Source organism: Ursus arctos, unplaced genomic scaffold (assembly GCF_023065955.2).
Source record: "Ursus arctos isolate Adak ecotype North America unplaced genomic scaffold, UrsArc2.0 scaffold_16, whole genome shotgun sequence".
Classification (NCBI taxonomy): domain Eukaryota; kingdom Metazoa; phylum Chordata; class Mammalia; order Carnivora; family Ursidae; genus Ursus; species Ursus arctos.
In genome coordinates, this window is record NW_026622830.1 from 50,419,587 (window position 1) to 50,436,147 (window position 16,561).

At 42.7% G+C, this 16,561-nt stretch overlaps 1 long non-coding RNA gene across 4 annotated transcripts in view; it reads left to right on the forward strand.

Annotated features, from left to right (window-relative positions):
* The window catches only part of LOC125281412 (uncharacterized), a 110,682-nt gene that overhangs the window by 51,755 nt on the left and 42,366 nt on the right, over nucleotides 1–16,561 (forward strand). Inside the window, exons 5-7 of one of the 4 annotated variants that reach the window (XR_008959479.1) lie at nucleotides 4,598–4,747; nucleotides 5,574–5,660; nucleotides 6,284–6,428. The exons of 2 other annotated variants lie outside the window; for them this stretch is intronic. This is a non-coding gene — a long non-coding RNA (uncharacterized LOC125281412). The remainder of the gene's footprint in view (nucleotides 1–4,597; nucleotides 4,748–5,573; nucleotides 5,661–6,283; nucleotides 6,429–16,561) is intronic. One more of the 4 variants, XR_008959478.1, reaches the window with a different exon arrangement.

The window sequence follows — 16,561 nt, forward strand, 5'->3', positions numbered from 1 at the left end:
TATTAAAATTCTGAAGTTCATAGATATTACACAGTAGGTCTGTCAGCAATCCAAAGATAAGTGACCCAACTACTTTTAGGGCCAACATACATGTAGCAAAAACATTTTGGCGCTATTGGTATAACTACAAAATCAAGAACTTAACCCTCTTCAAACATAAGAAAATACGTAATTCCCAATGAAAAACGTAAGCATGTCTTCTATCTTCCCTTTCATCAAGTAGTTAAACAGAGATCATGGAAAAGTCTGATTTATTAGAATTCAGTTAAATATTCCTATTATCAGCAAATACTATTTTAAGGAATAGCTGAAACTCCTGTATGATTCATAGATCTGCAGGTATACAAAAGACATGTGTGAAATAATTTTATAAAAATACACACATGGGGGCACCTGGGTGGCTCAGGCGGTGAAGTGTCTGCCTTCAGCTCAGGTCAATCCCGGAGTCCCAGGATTGAGTCCCACACTGGGCTCCCTGCTCAGTGGGGAGTCTGTTTCTCCTTCACCCTCTGCCCCTCCTCCCTACTTGTGTTTTCTTTCTCAAATGAATAAAATCCTAAAAATAAAAACACACACACACACACATATGCTGGGGCCCCTGGGTGTCTCAGTTGGTTAAGTGTCTGCCTTTGGCTCAGGTCATGATATTAGGGTCCTGGGATCAAGCCCCATGTTGGGCTCCCAATTCAGTGGGAGTCTGCTTCTCTCTCTCCCTCTCCCTCTGCCCCTACCCTCTGCTCGTGTTCTCTATCAAATGAATAAAATCTTTTAAAAAAATTAAAAAAAGATAATACACACATGCTTTCAGATTTAGATTTATCTATAGTAAAAATAGTACTGTTTTGTGTTCCCACCTCAGGCTGGGAGCCCAAGATAATTTTTCTAAAACCTCACTTAAACTATTAGCAGTTCTGCATATAGAAAGTGGACAATTATTTCAATTTGCTGAATACAGCACCTAACCTTGAGGTCGTGGAATGAACAAGGCAGAGTCCCTCCTCTAGACCCAGTGACTATCATCTTCCTGGGAACAATGATTCTTGAAAGGTCCTGTGGGTCATGGGCCTATCAGCCCTCACATCAATCAGATAGATTGGCCTGTCCCCGCTTGGCTGTGTCAGAGACTGGCCAACCTCCTCAGGCCGAGTCTTCCAGGCCGCTGAGTCACCTGAGCAGACGGGTTTGTTAGTGGAAGGTGCCTGTGCGGCAAAAAGCTGCAAAAGGTGCTCTGCCAAACTAAAACCTAGAAAAAGGAGTGATTTTATAACTTTTAAGTTTGCCTCTGAACCCCCCAAAAGTGGTAACTTAAGATTTGAGTGAAACAGAGAGCTGCATGGACTGAAGGTCTGAAGAGCCAGTTATAAGGCCGGGGCGGCCAGCTCCTGCTGGACGAGTCTGTGTCTCTTTGGGCTTGTCTCCTCATATGTTACATAACCTCCAAAGTGCCTGGTTGTCTGAGTGCAGCGTGGGGTCGTATTTTAGAGCCTGCGTGCCTTGGCATTCTGGCATCTCTGCTGCCCGTCCCACCACTGTCTCCTAACTTTTTAAATGAAGTAACTGTTCTGAAAGAACAACAGACAGGAAATCTAGGAAATCTGTGTTCAAGGTGAGGCTTTGCTCCAATATGCTGTAAGTTCAGACAAGTCCCTGAACTTGATCTATAATTTCTTTTGGCTCAGTCTCATTTGCAAAATGACCTAACTGTTCGACCAGCCACTCTCTAATGTTCAAAACAAAACTCACCTTTCCCCAAACACTCTTCCTCCTGATCTCTGATGCTGTATCTGAGAGAGAATCCCCTCAAGATCCTCTGTGATTCCTCCTTCATTCATTACCCATCCCACCTCCACCCCTGTTCTAACAGTTACAAGTCCTGTTTGCCTCATCTCTGAAACCGAGACACTGATTTCTGGGCCCAGCGACCAGACATAGTTTGGACCATACGCAGCTCTCACAGTAGGTCTGTCAAAGAGCGATCATAAGCACCCCTGCCACTGTTCTTTCTTATCTCCAATCTATTCCATGTAGTGCTGCCATCACCACCCTCAAAACGTAAAAAACTGTCCTGTCACTTCCCTGTCTAAAATCCTTTACCAGCTTCCAAATGCCTTATACATGAATACACAACTCTCCTAGGCCTAGAACCCACCTTTGTAGCCTCTGCACACACATCAGTCCCCCCTTCCTATGTGACCATGAGTCTCTGCACGGCTGTATCCTTCAGCTGCATTGCCTATCTTCCTTCTCAGAGTGGGGACCTCATCCTTCCAGGCGTGGCCCCAACGCCCCCTCCTCTACCCCAGCTCCTACCAGCATTTCTCCTTATGCTCCTGTGTACACCTCTCTAGTGTCCTCACACTGCATTCTAATACTCACATTTCGTGCCCCTCTACCAGCAGAACATGCCCGGTATCCACGCAATGGCTGCCCTGTGTTAGGGAAAGTAGTCAAGGATGGAATTTAAAGTGCAAGTTTGAAACCAGACTGCCATGGTTTAAATCCTAGTTTCACTTCCCACTGGCTATGGCCAAGATACTTAATCTCCCCAAGCCTCTGGATACATGGCTGGAAGAAATGGTTTAAATCTCAAAGTGTTCTTATAAGAACAACGGATAACATAGGCCACGTGCTTAGCACCCTTTTGAGGTAGTAAGAGAAAAATAAGAATAATGGTAATAAGTAGTAGTGAGTAAGGGACAGGCAGGGCTAGGTAGGGAGAGAGAGGTAGGGGGCTACGGGATCAAGCTCATACAAATCTCAAAAATTCAGAGATATAAGGAAACCAGAGCTAAGGGAACAAACCAGACCATCCTGTCCCAGGTGTGGGAGCTGGGGTCTTATTATGACAGCTACGTGTGACCAACAAAGAATTACAGGACGCTAAAAAGGAAGCAAGCCACTGACGATGTTATCACTAGTCCTTACTCAAGGGTGCTATCAACAGAGAAGTAAAAAAGATTTAAGTTCCCTGGTTAGCTTTCTATAAAAGACCAACCCTAAAAGCCCACAAGGGTAAACCTGTCAGGACCCCTCCCCCTCCTGAGAGCTTCTTCTGTTTCATCACTTACTGAACCTCTATCGGTTTACTCTCCTTTGTCTGAGAGATTCAGTCTTCGACTAGGTGAGACAAGAACCTCGCTGGTCTCCCACTTCAATAGCAGCGGCAGTGGTAGACAGAAAATTAATAGCGAAGACTGACGTCGCTGCTACTTGTATGTCAGGCATTGTCCAGAGAAGCTGACATATATATATATACCACTCCTAGGGCCCTCGCGACAGGAAGAGTTGAGTACTATTATTATACTCTTTCCCATTTCTGCAGAAGAAACGGACAGCACAGAGAGTCTGAGTAACTGCCCCGAGGTCACAAGTAGGCTCCATGCCCAAAATGGGGCTTGAACTCAGGACCCTAAGATCAAGAGTTGCAGGTTCTGACCACTAAGCCAGTCAGGCACCCCAACCACTGAACAGATAACTTATCCAAGGTTACTCAGCTTCTAAAGTGGCAGACTTTGTATGTAAGCTTTCAACCCCACAGAAGCTCCTTTGATTTTAGAAGAGTCATTTTAAAACATTTGGAAAATAGCTCTAATGGTGAAGTCTACAAAGGGGGGAAAATACCCAGATTCACACGAATTCACACAGCCATAATTTACCTATATGATTATGGAAATTTTCATAACCATATAGAATCAAAGGTGGAAATTACTGCTATAGAAACAATTTGTTTTACTTGGTTACCTTTTAAAAAGCAACATTTCTAAAAAGAAAATACGACTGCATTCTAGCTAACCCCAGAAACTATGTTCCTCTTTTGCAAATAAAGATACAATAGCTGTGTAATCTGAATTGAGTGACATTTCCTTTTCAGCTCTAGTCAGGGATAATTTAGCTAAGTTTTATTAAATACACAGATCTATAGTGGACTGTGCTACAGAACTGTATTCCAAAAATCACCAGTATCCACAACCTTCCTCATATACCTTTTTAATTTCAGAATCTCGGCCTGAGCTTCTTTTCCTTACCTGTACAATGGGGCCAACAGTACACACTTCTAAGGGGCTGTGGTGATTGATTACTCTTTAAGCAAATATTCATGAAGTGCTTACTCTATACTGCATATTGTTCTAGACACTGAAAATAAAGTAGTGAACAAAGTACTTGTTCTCAAGTCTATGTTCCAGCGTGGGATACAGATATACTGATGATAAATATATTAGTGAAAAGTGCTAAGGAGAATAAGCCAAGGCAGGTAAATAGAGTGATGATGAGAGGACCTGAGGGTTTTGTTGGTGTTCAGAGAAGGCACAGACCTGCAGTGTGGAGCGAGTAAGGCATGTGGAAACGGGGCCATAGGTTGGGTAGAGAATTACGGGCAGCAGGAATGTAAGTACAAAGGCCCCAAGGAGGGGAATGGGTGGCTCACACACGTGCCACCCACACCTCTCCTTGGGGTCCCCGCATCAGCAAGGAGGCAGTGACACTGGAGCAGAGTAAGGGAGGGAGACCCTGGTGGCTGACATCAGAGTGAGGACTGGAGGCCATGTCAGGTAGGACCCTTGTAAGCCCTCTCACAAGTTTTCTGTTTTATTTTCAGTGAGATGGGAAACCATACAGGTGTTTTGAGCAAACAAGTGACAGGATTGGAGCTACGTCTTTAAAAAGAACTTTCCGACGGCTGAGTTAAGTAGACAAAAGTTGGCAATGGTGGAGGCAGGAGACCACTTATGCTATTAAAATAATCCAGGTGAGAGAAGATGGCAGCTTGGGCCAGGGTGTGGATGGAGGCGGTGGTGAGAAGTGGTTGTGTCCTGGATAGATTTTGAAAGGAGTGCTAATACAGACATAAGAAGAGAGGATTCAAGGATGATCCCAGGGTTTTGACCTACGGAAATGTCAATATAAGGTTGCCGTTCCTGAGGTGAGGAAGGTTACACGTGGAGTTGGGGGAGGGAAAAGAGTTGGGAGCTCAGTTTTGAACATAGGAACTTTAGGTGCCTACAGGATATTAGAGTGGATGAGTAGACCATTAGATAGAGGAGCCTGGGGTTCAAGGAAAGGGTATGGACTAGAGATACAAATGTGGGTGTCACCAGTGTAGCATAGTATTTGAAGACCATACAGAAAGTCAATGTGGAATATCAGGAGCAAGAATTTCCTGTCCCCTTCTAGGTCCGTCAAGCTGTACTAAGAATCAAATTGATATGAGACAGATTAACAGGAGAAAATCAAATTTAGTTTCCTACATACAGGGAATCCACACTGACATGGAAATTCCAAAGATAGGCAAAATAAGGTGTGTGTGTATGTACCCATCCTGAACTAAAGAGAATCAGGTGGGGGTCTGGGACTTTGAAGGGAAAGAATGCAAGTCACAGGGCAAGAAGAGCGAATGTTTGGTAATTAGATGCTTGCCTTGCCATATAGATGGGTCACTTGGATAAGACTTATTTCTGGTAATAACCATTATTAAATTGGGGAAAGACCCCAATTTAGATTCTTCTATTAGTCAAGGAAGGGGCAAAAAGTTTCTTTCATAGGGAGGAAGTCCATAGGGTCTTGAGTACCTTTAGGTCAAAATAATCTTCAAGCCAAAGTGGCCCACCTTGGAGCAGCCTGGCCCTTGGCCCCTACAGGACCAAGAGTTGAGGACTGTACGGGTAAGGCCCAATGCCAGCCAGACTCAATAACCCTCACATTTCTCTCTTCTCAACAGCCCTCCCTTCCTTGCTTTTTTTTTTTTTTTTTTTCAATTAAAGAGGATTTTGTGAGTGATAGGGTCAGTTTTTTTTTTTTTAACTTCGGTTTCTGGATTCCTAATCTCCAGTATGTGCATAACAGTTTAAAGAATTCACCATTTAAATTCTAAAATTGTGTTTGAAGCTATCCACACAAATATGAATGCCAGTTGTGATGTTTTTTGTAACACTGTCAATGAAATTCTTTTGCAATTTAGAACTATCATTACAAAGCTAATAGAAGGAGCTATGAAATTTCTAAAGGCATTTCTAATTGATCTTAAACTTATCAATTGCCAGTAGTTTTCAACTTACAGAAATGTTGAAATTTTGAATGTTGAAAGTTCACTTTGTGATAAGTAAGCCAATCTCTCGGTTGTAGATCCTTTCCAAGAAATATTAAAGAATGCCAAAGCTGTAACACTAAATTTGTGAAACAGCTCTTTTCTTTGTAAGATGAGTTGAATTAGTTCTTATCTTGGGTTCCACAAGTGTAAATTTATCTTTGAAACAGATTTTTTCCTTTTTTTTTTTTTTTTTTAAAGATTCTTCAGTGATCTGCACACCCGACCTAGGACTGGCACCTACAAACCCAGATCAAGAGTCCTGTGCTCCACCAGCCAGGCGCACCTCCACCAGCGACTACTAACTGCTTTACACAACTCTAAAGTCATATACAGATTTTAAGAAGTAAGTTGTTTAATGAGTTCAGTTTTCATAAATTCAGCCCAATATTTTAAAATTAAATTATCTATATGCTTGTGTTAAAAAAAAAAAAAGTACCTGAGAGCGTATTTTTTAAATTAAAATCTTGTGGAAAATAGTTATGAATCATGAGAATGGTGATTTGTTACCGTTTGCTCTTTGTTTTCATAAGTCATCACAGAAACCTTTCCGAGGGGTTCATTCATACTGGCTTCCCAGCATTAGGGAAAAATCACAATCTGGGGCGGGAGAGGTGGGAGCCCGCTTTCCTCTGCGGCTCTGGCTCGCTGGGTGCTTTCCGGCCGGCGTCCTCCCACGTTCGGGCCACTGATTTGGGGCAGGACCGGCTGCGTTGGCTCCTGGCGCTGAGCACCCAGGCAAAGGCGGGTCGCTCGCCCGAAAGCGACTGTGACTCCCCGCAAGGCTTCTCCCGCCCTACTCCAAAATGGGGGCAGGTCGGCGCCGGGGACGCTGGGCGCGCTCCCGGCGGAAGCATGGAGGGGGCGGGGCCGGTGGGAGCCCGGCGCTGATTGGCAGGCGCGGCCGACCTGATCCCAGGCGCGGGTCCGTAGAGCCGGGCGCCGCGGCCTGGGGCTGGGATGTGAGGGGCTGCGGGCTCCGGGCGGCAGCTGCTCCTGAGTCGCGGCGACTGCAGCGCGGGCGGGCGGGCGAGGTCAGCGGACGCCGTCGGCGGCTGGCCCTGTCGGCCGCGGGATGAGGAAGCGGACGGAGCCCGTCGCCTTGGAGCATGAGCGCTGCGCGGCCTCGGGCTCGTCCTCGTCCGGCTCAGCCGCCGCGGCGCTGGACGCCGACTGCCGCCTGAAGCAGAACCTGCGGCTGGCGGGCAAGGGGCCGGCAGAGCCGCGCTGCGCCGCGGACCCGGGCATGAAGCGGGCGCTGGGCAGGGGAGGCAGGGCGCAGGGGCGGGGCCCCCTACCTGGCCCGCAGGCAGCTCTTAAGCCCCCCCGCCCCTCCGTAAGTTTCTTGCCTGCAGGAGCGCCCCACGTCTACCCTGCATTCTCACGTGTTCTCTTTCCCTGGCCTGGCTCGCCAGTGCGGCCCGCGGGCATCCTTTCCCCAGATAGCTGCCTGCCGAAGGGCCCCGACTGTCCCCTTCCCTCCCCTGGTGCCCTTTTCTGGCCCTCCGCGGAGCCCAGCCCCGTGCCCTTACCCTCCCCAGGTGAGCCAGTGGTACCCCGTCCTCGACCGGCTGGACCAGCGTCTTTCCCAGGGGCTGGGAGCAGTGGGCAATCACGACCCCACGTTGTAGAGTAGAGGAGGGCGTGGGGGGCGTCCATTGTGAGGCTCCTGGACGCTTCTCACGTAAGAGGTGGGACGTGGAAGGGCAGGCTCCAGAGCCAGAGAGCATTGGGATTCTTGGCCTCAGATCTGCATAGAACTCAAAACTGAGCGCCCCTCTTGCTGGGCTGGCGTGTGCGGAAGCTTACCTTTTCCCGGTTTCTCACTTTGGTAATTTTTTCTCGGGTAACTAGTTGTCAGAAGTGGCATTCTCAGCTGGACCTTTGGGGGAAGGTTCAGTGGTGTGATGTGGGCAGGGGTACACCGCATGGTCAGCTGTTGGAGGGAAACCTGTCGTTGCTTGTGCAGATGGCTAATGGTGCTTGAAATTGGATTACACTGAGTTGTCTCCTTAGGAATCTCTGTAGAATCTGGAAGTCTTAGTTTTTTTGCGTTCTCTGAATAGGAGATGAATGCATCCAGGTAAAGCTGATTTCAGAATTAAGATAGTGTATTTCACAGGGACAGATCTCTCCATATGCTAGCTTCGTAATTAATCTGGCTGTTCACAGAACGTATCATTCATGGCAAGTTTGAAGTCTGGGTGTTTCACGGTTTTGAACAGGGTAGTATATAATGTTCTCAGGTGTTGTTGCAGAGTCGTTTCTTTTGGGGTCACCTGGAATGCCCTTAATTGACACTGGCCACTTCAGTGTCAAATATTTATTAAAATAGCCTCTAAAAATATCAATATCATTGTCTAAAAGATCATGAAATTGAAGTTGAAAATATTTGGATAAATAATATTTATCCAAATAAATAAATATTTATCCAAATAGACACTTCAACATTTCAACCTCATTGCTTAAAAGGTTATGAAATTAAACTATAGTCTTCTCTAAGTCGGTGGTTCGCATTCTTGCCAGAAGGGCAGGGACTGACAGTATTTTTTTTTTTCTATAAAATTATCTAGTAACTGGTCAATATCTTTTGTGAAACTAATTCTAGCTTGAATGTACTTTTGTAAACAGGTTTGGCATTACACCTAGATAAGTTTGGGAATTCTTCCTTTGAAGAAATGAAATTATTAGGCACAATAGTGTTTGGGGAAACAGTGCTGGCCTGGCACCTTCCTCGAAAGATGTATTGTGTTTCAAAGATACGTTTATTTTCATTTTTGTATCAGGACAAAGAAAGACATTCAAGAGGTGCTCATATCCTTTGGAGGAACGAAAGACTGTTAGGGAATAAAAAGAGAAGCAGAGGGCAGGAAAGCCAAATGTATGTGTTACTCCGTGGTTTCCTTCCCTGTTTCTTGGAATGTTCTCCTGGTCATTCTTCTCCTTTGTTTTCTTCTTCACCCAGGTCTCTGCCCAACTGTCACGTCCTCAGAGAGGCCCATCCAAAATAGACTTCTTGCCACTCCCAACACCCTTATTCTGTTTGCTTTTTTCATCACACTTATCTCCCTTGACCTTGCAATTGTCCGTGTACTTAATTGGCTTTATTGGTTCTCTCCTCCCCTACAATAATGGAACCCCTATGAGAGCAGGGGCCTTGTTTCCTCCACTTTTCTGTCTCTAGTGTATGGCCGTAGTAGGTGGCGGAAAATACTTATTGAATTAGTATCTCTAGAATAAATTCCTAAGAAGTGAAATTGCTGGGCCGCGGAGTGTGTGTTTATAATTTTGAAAGGTGAGGCCAAGGAGTCCTCCAATGTACTGATGGATACTTTTCCCCAGCAGGTCAGTTACTTCCTTTCCCCCAAATACTGAATATCACCAAATATTTGGATCTTTTTTCTATTTGATTGATGAAAATGACATCTGATTTGTAGCTTTAATTTGCATTTCTAATTGTTAGGTGGCAATTTTTGTGTGTTTTTATAAGCCTGTTGTGTACCTTTGAGTCCTTCAGTACCTGCCTTTGTTTGGGTCCTATTGTGCACATTTTCAAATACACAAAAGTAGGGAAGAGAATATAATGAACCTGGATGTATCCATCACATCTTTTTAAACAGTTTGCCATGTGTTGCCAATCTTGAATCATTTGTCCCTCTTCCCTCCATTTCTTTGTAGGGTGGGGGGCTAGAATGTTTTAAAACAAATGATTTTATTCGTAACTACTTCAGAGTATAACTTGGGAACTGGAACAAATAGAGACTTTTGAAATATATATAACCTCATTGCTATATTTATCAAAACTTTTTTATATTTATCAAAATTAACAATTTATTGCCTAGTACTAATTTAATGTAATATCCAATCTACATACACATTTCTCCAGTTGTCTCAGAAATGTCTTTAAAAGGTTTGTGTAAAAATCCTGTACATTTCTTAAATTTATTCCTAGTAGATCTTTTTTGTTGTTGAAAATAGGACCCTTTCTTATATTACATATTTTTATTATTGTACTTTACTAATTTTTATTTTATTTATTTATTAGAGAGAGAGGAGCACAAGTAGGGGGAGTGGTAGGCAGAGGGGGAGGAAGAAGCAGGCTTCCTGCCGAGCAGGGAGCCCCATGCAATGTGGGGCTTGATCCTAGGATCCTGGGATCATGACCTAAGCCCAAGGCAGATGCTTAGCCGACTGAGCCACCCAGGTGCCCCTGTACTTACTGATTTTTCAAGCAGTAACTTATGTCATCATATTGTTTCTAGTAGTTTTTGCAGTTGGTTCTCTTGGATTTTCAGGTATAATATATCAGTTACAAATAATAAGAATTTCATTCCATGTTTTTTACTTTTTATGTCTCTTGTTTCTCTTTTTTGGTTGCTTTGTATTTCCAGGACGAGATCAAATACTAAGTAAGAATGATAGTGGGTACGTTGTCTTGTTCCTTACTTCACTGAGAATGCTTTTAGTGTTTCTGCCACACTGGTTATTTTACTAAGGGCTGTGTTGTTGCTCTTTGTTTTTTTAATCAAAAATGGTTGTTGAATTTTATTAAATACTGTTTTAGCATCTGTGAAATTATACAGATGTTCTTCCTTGACCTGTTCATATGAATAATAGTAACAGATTTTATGTTATTGAATCATCGTCATATTATTGAATCATCAGTGAAAACTCTGTTAGTGTGTAGCCAGATTCTAGTAATATTTTACTGAGTCATTTTACATTGTGATTTGTGAAACCAGTTTGTAATTTTGTTTTTAATGTAATCTTTATCAAGTTGTTTTAGTGCTTTCCTTAGCTTTATTAAAAGCTTTCTCTGCTTTAGCCAGTTTAAATACTCTTGAAATGATCTGTTTCCTTAAATTTGGTGGAATTCCCCAGTAAAACTACCTAAGCTTGGTGCTTTTGGGGTGCCTGGGTGGCTCAGTTCTTAAACCTCTGCCTTCGGCTCAGGGCGTGATCCCAGCGTTCTGGGCTCAAGCCCCACATCAGGCTCCTCCGCTAGGAGCCTGCTTCTTCCTCTCCCACTCCCCCTGCTTGTGTTCCCTCTCTTGCTGGCTGTCTCTCTATGTCAAATTAATAAATAAAATCTTAAAAAAAAAAAAAAAAGCTTAGTGCTTTTTTAGATTTGCTATCATTTTCTGGTTTAGTTTTGGTGATTTATACATTCATAGAAAATCATCTGTTTTATCCAGCTTTTTCCTCTGTATCTGGGGCTGTTATCCCTGTCCTGTTCCCTGATTTTGACGTTTTTTTCCTTTCTCCCCCTTTCATTTATTTATTTATTTATTTTTTTAAATAAAGAATTTTCTCTTTTTTTCTTTTTTTTCTTTTCTATTATATTATGTTAGTCACCATGCAGTGCATCCCTGGTTTTTGATGTAAAGTTCGATGATTCATTAGTTGCGTATAACACCCAGCGCACCATGCAATACGTGCCCTCCTTACTACCCATCACCAGCCCATCCCATTCCCCCACCCCCCTCCCCTCTGAAGCCCTCAGTTTGTTTCTCAGAGTCCATAGTCTCTCATGTTTCATTCCCCCCTCTGATTACCCCCCTTTCTTTATCCCTTTCTTCCCCTACCGATCTTCCTAGTTCTTATGTTCCATAGATGAGAGAAATCATATAATTGTCTTTCTCTGCTTGACTTATTTCACTTAGCATTATCTCCTCCAGTGCCGTCCATGTTGCAGCAAACGTTGAGAATTCGTTCTTTCTGATAGCTGAGTAATATTCCATTGTATATATGGACCACAAGTTCTTAATCCAGTCATCTGTTGAAGAGCATCTCAGTTCCTTCCACAATTTAGCTATTGTGGACAATGCTGCTATGAACATTAGGGTGCATATGGCCCTTCTCTTCACTACGTCTATATCTTTGGGGTAAATACCCAGTAGTGCAATGGCTGGATCATAGGGTTGCTCAATTTTTAACTTTTTAAGGGACCTCCACACTGTTTTCCAGAGTGGTATACCAACTTGCATTCCCACCAACAATGTAGGAGGGAACCCCTTTCTCTACATCCTCTTCAACATTTGGTGTTTCCTTCCTTGTCCGTTTTTGCCATTCTAACTGGCACAAGGTGGTATCTCAGTGTGGTTTTGATTGGAATTTCCGTGATGGCTAATGATTTTGAACATTTTTTCATGTGTCTGTTAGCCATTTGTATGTCTTCATTGGAAAAGTGTCTGTTCATATCTTCTGCCCATTTTAGGATTTGTTTATTTTTTTTCTAGTGTATTGAGTTTGAGAAGTTCTTTGTAGATTTTGGATACTACTCTTTTATCTGTAGTGTCATTTGCAAATATCTTCTCCCGTTCTGTGGGCTGCCTCTTAGTTTTTTTGACTGTTTCCTTGGCTGTGCAGAAGGTTTTGATGTTGATGAAGTCCCACAAGTTCATTTTATCTTTTGTTTCTCTTGCCTTTGGAGATGTGTCATGAAAAAAGTTGCTGTGGCCGATGTTGTAGAGGTTGCTGCCTATGCTCTCCTCTAGGATTTTGATGGATTTCTGTCTCACATCGAGGTCTTTTATCCATTTGGAGTTTATCTTTGTGTATGGTGTGAGAGAGTGGTCAAGTTTCATTCTTCTGCATGTAGCTGTCCAATTTTTCCCAGCACCATTTATTGAAGAGACTGTCTTTTTTTCCACTGGATGTTTTTTCCTGCTTTGTCAAAGATTAGTTGCCCAAAGAGCCGAGGGTCCATTTCTGGGTTCTCTATTCTGTTCCATTGGTCTATGTGTCTTTTTTTGTGCCAATACCATGCTGTCTTTGTGATCACAGCTTTGTAGTACAGCTTGAAATCAGGCAACGTGATGCCCCCAGCTTTGTTTTCCTTTTCAAGAATTCCTTGGCGATTCCGGGCCTTTTCTGGTTCCATACAAATTTAAGGGCTGTTTGTTCCAGTTCTTTGAAAAATGTCATTGGTATTTTGATTGGGATAGCATGGAATGTATAGATTGCTCTAGGTAGCATAGATATTTTAACAATGTTAATTCTTCCGTTCCATGAGCATGGAATATTTTTCCATCTTTTTGTGTCTTCTTCAATGTCTTTCAAGAGCGATTTGTAGTTTCTAGAATATAGATCCTTTACATCTGTGTTTAGTTAATTCCGAGATAATGTATGATTTTTGGTGCTATTGTAAATGGAATGGATTCCCTAATTTCTCTTTCTTCAGTCTCATTGTTCTTGTATAGAAATGCAACTGATTTCTGAGCATTGATTTTGTATCCCGCCACATTACTGAATTTCTCTATAAGTTCTAGTAGTTTGGGGGTGGAGTCTTTTGGGTTTTCCATATAGAATATCCTGTCATCTGCGAAGAGAGACAGTTTGACATCTTCTTTGCCGATTTGGAGACCTTTTATCCCTTTTTGTTGTCTGATTGCTGCTGCAAGGACTTCTAGTACTAAGTTGAAGAATAATAGTGAGAGTGGGCATCCTTGTCGTGTTCCTGACCTAAGGGAAAGGCTTCCAGCTTTTCCCCATTGAGAATGATATTCACTGTAGGCTTTTCATAGAATATGAAATTGAGGAATGTACCCTCTATTCCTACAGTCTGAAGGGTTTTAATCAGGAAAGGATGTTGTATTTTGTCAAATGCTTTTTCTGCATCAATTGAGAGGCTCATATGGTTCTTGACTCTTTTCTTGCTGATATGATCTATCATACTGATCGATTTGCGAATGTTGAACCACGCTTGCATCCCAGGGATGAATCCCACTTGGTCTTGGTGGATAATCCTTTTAATGAACTGTTGCCTCCTATTAGCTAGGTAGGATCTTGTTGAGAATTTTGGCGTCCAAATTCATCAGGGATATCGGTCTGTAATTCTCCTTTTTGATGGGGTCTTTGCCTGGTTGGGGGATCAAGGTAATTCTGGCCTCATAGAATGACTTTGGTAGTTTTCCTTCTATTTCTATATTTTGAAACAGCTTCAGGAGAATAGGTATTATTTCTTCTTTGAATGTTTGGTAGAATTCCCTGGGGGATCCGTCAGGCCCTGGACTCATGTTTTTGGGGAGGTTTTTGATCACTGCCTCAATCTCTTCATAATTAATCGGTCTGTTTAAGTAACCAATTTCTTCCTGTTTCAGTCTTGGTCGTTTATAGGTTTCCAGGAAGGCATCCATTTCTCCCAGGTTGTTTAATTTATTGGCATAAAGCTGTTGATAAAAAGTTTCTAATGATCCTTCCTATTTCATTGGTGTAGATTGTGATCTCTCCCTTTTCATTCATAATTTTATTAATTTGGGTCCTTTCTCTATTCTTTTGAATAAGTCTGGCCAGCGGCTTATCGATCTTGTTGATTCTTTCAAAGAACCAGCTTCTAGTTCTGTTGATCTGCTCTGCTGTGCTCCTGGTTTCTAATTCATTGATCTCTGCTCTAATCTTGATCACCTGCCTTCTTGTGCGTGGGTTGGACCTGTTCCAGTTCCAGCTTCTTGAGGTGTGAATATAAAAAGTGCATTTTAGATTTTTCTATTCTTTTGAGTGAGGCTTGGATGGCTATGTATTTTCTCCTTAGGACCACCTTTGCAGTGTCCCATAGGTTTTGGACCGGTGTGTTTTCATTGTCGTTGGTCTCCATAAATTGCTTAAATTGATTTTTAATTTCCTGGTTTACCCAGTCATTCCTGAGCAGGATGCTTCTTAGTTTCCAAGTGTTTGAGTTTCTTCCAAATTTTTCCTTGTGATTGAGTTCCATTCTCAAAGCATTGCGGTGTGAGAATATGCAGGGAATAATCTCAGTCTTTTGGTATCGGTTGAGACCTGTTTTGTGACCCAGTATGTGATCTATTCTGGAGAGCGTTCCCTGTGCATTCGAAAAGAATGAGTATTCTGTTGTTCTGGGGTGTAGTGTTCTGTATATATCTATGAGGTCCATCTGGTCCAGTATGTCATTCAAAGTTCCTGGTTCTTTGTTGATTTTCTGCTTAGGTGATTTCTATTGCTGAGAGAGGAGTGTTGAGGTTCCCTACTATTAACGTATTATTATCTATATGTCTCTTTATTCTGGTTAAGAGTTGGCTTGTGTATCTAGCTGCTTCCCTGTTGGGAGCATAGATATTTATAATTGTCATATCCACTTGTTGAATACATCCTTTAAGAATAATATAGTGTCCTTCTGTATCTCTAACTATCGTCTTTAGTTTAAAATCTACTCTGTCTGATATGACAGTTGCTACCCCAGCTTTCTTTTGAGGTCCATTGGCATGAAAAATGGTTTTCCGTCCCTTCACTTTCAGTCTGGATGTATCTTTAGGTTCAAGATGAGTCTCTTGTAGACAGTAAATGGATGGGTCATGTCTTTTTATCCAATCTGCAACCCTGTGGCATTTATCGGAATATTTAGGCCATTCACATTGAGAGTGATTCTTAGAGGTATGATTTTAATGAGTTCATGTTGCCTGCGAAGTATTTGTTTCTATGGATTGTAAATTTCTGTTCTGTATCACTCTTGGGGCCTTTTTACTTTTATAGAACACCCCCCCCCCCCCGATTATCTCATGTAGGGCTGGCTTGGTGGTTACGAATTCGTTAAGTTTCTGCCACTCCTGGAAGGTCCTTATCTCTCCATCAATTCTGAATGACAGCCTTGCTGGATAAAGGATCCTTGGCTGCATGTTCTTTTCAGATAGAGCTTTGAAAATACCCTGACAACCCTTCCCGGCCTGCCAGGTCTCTGTAGACAGGTCTAATGTTATTCTGATATTTTTCCCTCTGTACGTAAGAATTTTCTTCCCCCTGGCCGCTTTCAATACTGTATCCTTGGATCTAATATTTGTGAAATGCACTATGACGTGACGTGGTGTAGCTCTGTTGTCATTGACCTTGGGAGGGGTCCCCTCTGCCTCTTGGACATGAATGCTTGTTTCCTTTGCCAGATTAGGGAAGTTCTCAGCTACAATTTGTTCAATATCTCTTCTAGACCTTTGTCTTTCTCCACCCCCTAGGGGATGCCGATGATTCTGACATTGGAACATTTCACTGTGTTAGTAATCTCCCGTATTCTCCATTCTTGAGATTGGATTTTTTTGCGCCAAGTTTCTAACTTTCTCTTCTACCATCCCATCCTCTAATTCACTAATTCATTCTTCTGCCTCATTTACCCTGGCCATCAGGGTGTCTAGTTTAGACTGCAATTAATTCATAGTATTTTTAATTTCTGCCAGATTCGCTCTCATTTCCACCCTTAGCGATTCTATATTCTTGTTAATATTTTCATTAATATTTTTTTCAAGCCTACACATCATCTCGACCACTGTTACTCTGAACTCCATCTCTGACAATTTGTTTATATCCATATCCATCATTTCTGTGGCAGAGGCCACAGTCTCTGTCTCCTTTCATTGCCAAGGGTTTCTCTTCCTCGTCATTCTGATGAGGAGAGGTTGCGGGGATGCACAGAGCCCAAATTATTAACCAGAACCCAGGTAGTGTGCACTTGTTTTATAGCGACCTTAGGGATGT